This window comes from Nannospalax galili, unplaced genomic scaffold (assembly GCF_000622305.1).
Source record: "Nannospalax galili isolate Female #2095 unplaced genomic scaffold, S.galili_v1.0 scaffold139, whole genome shotgun sequence".
Classification (NCBI taxonomy): Eukaryota; Metazoa; Chordata; class Mammalia; order Rodentia; family Spalacidae; genus Nannospalax; species Nannospalax galili.
Window position 1 is genome coordinate 6,246,386 of NW_008345884.1, and position 1,943 is coordinate 6,248,328.

The window sequence follows — 1,943 nt, forward strand, 5'->3', positions numbered from 1 at the left end:
TGTCCCAAGCAATAGGAAACATATTCTGCTAAATTGACATAGTATTGAATCAACTCCTAATTATTTATCATTATACCCATACTATACCCATACCCATAGATTAGTGCATCTCTCAACTCCCACTGAGAAACTTTTTTCTTTCCCCAGTGGATGTCAATTAGTAAAGACCCACAATAGGTCAAAGTGAAGAGAATAAGAGACTGTGAAATACTCAGACCTAATGGGACATCTATATCACATTCATCCCCTAAAAGGTAAGGGATCATCATGGAAGATAGAGTGGAAAGACTTTCAAAGCCAGAGGTGGTGGGTGACTGTAAGGAAACAATGTTTTCTTGACACAGCAGGGCAGGTCCACATACACTAGTTATGACAGCATACATGAGACCTGTGCAAGCCCAAGCCAGGCAAAATTCCAGCATGAAGGCGAGAGGTGGGCAAGAAGTCTCATCCTTAGGTGAGGGACTGTTGTCAACTGATAGCTAGGAGAGAGTCACTTTTTAAAAAAATTTACAAATCCTCTTTTCTTTATTTACTTTCCACTAGTTTAAATCCCTGAAGGGTACAGCATCATGTGGATTCTGTGTCCAATAACCTTTGCAGGAAGGTTGCTTCGGAATTTGGCATGAACCATACCACTGTTTCCATTGGCCCGGGTTACCTTTCCCCACATTACTCTGGTTTTGTTTAGTTTGCCACCAGGAGTCACTGTGTTGTTTTTTGTTTTATACACATAAGTGCATCTCTTGCCTAAGTAGGATTCAGATTCATCTTGGGCATAAACGCTTTCGATTTTAAAAAGAGCTGTATGCTCTCATTGGTTCAGGAGACCTCATTTATAGCCAGCAAATTAGCCTTGCACCACAGCCTTCCAGACATATTCGCCTTTTAGAAGTCCTGTTCCCAGCAGGCCTCCACTGGCGCCAAGATGGCAGAAAGAGGAGGAGAGAATCACTTTTATTTAAGGATATGATACCAAGTAGGTTGGCCACCCTCCAGGGGATGGGCCCACATCCAAGGGTATTTGAGGAACACAAATTGGACTCTGTAGGCCTTAAAGAAATAGAAGACATGAAATGGGAGGGGTAGGGAGCTGGGGAGGAATGTGATGAGAGATGGAGGAGGGCACCTGACTGTGATCAAAATACACTGCATGAAACTCTCAGTCAATAAAAGAATTATTTAAAAACACAAATAAGTAAACAAATCCAGAGAGAAGAAATGATCAACTGTTAATATTTTAAGAATATATGAACTGGGAGGGGTTGGAGGTTGAGGGAAGTTCCTCTTCTTTAAGTTTATGCTCAGGGGAGAGCAATCTTAAGAGGAGAGTTTGCTGAGAAATAAGAGTCTATACGAATGAGCCTATCCTGTGGGAGATAGAATACCATCTTACTTGATAGGAACTGCTTTTTATTTCTTTTAAAATATTTTATTTATTAGTTTTATTTTACATGTATGAATGTATTGCCTGCATGCGTATAAGTGCACCCATGTTGCTCTATGCCCACGGAAGTCAGAAGAGGGCAGTGGATCCCCTAGAACTGGAGTTATAATTGTTAGCTGCCACATGAGTGCTGGGAATAGAACCCAGGGCCTCTGCAAGAACAGTCAGCACTCAACTGCTGAGTCATCTCTGCAGTCACAAAAACTGCTTTTTAAACTTTGCCACACATTTAATTATATAACCAATTTTCTTTTCAGCTCAGTGAGTTACTTATTACTCTCTTCAAGCTTTTAATTACGTTGTCAGGGATATTCCATATGATGCTACGTGAAAGAGACTACAGTGGCTGCCAGATCCATATCACTAAACTGATTATTCCTGGTCATTTGGAGTTGATTAGCGGGAGCTTCACCTTTTCCTTTCCCCCTTCCTCTCCTTTTCTTTCCCCAAATTAGATTGCCTACTGAGATTAGTTTCACACAGTCAGACTAAGCAT

General features: G+C 41.1%; 1 pseudogene; it reads right to left on the reverse strand.

The window, feature by feature from the left end:
* Positions 1-547: 547 nt before the first annotated feature.
* On the reverse strand, positions 548-879 carry LOC108491288 (annotated as a pseudogene).
* Between the last annotated feature and the right edge of the window lie 1,064 nt (positions 880-1,943).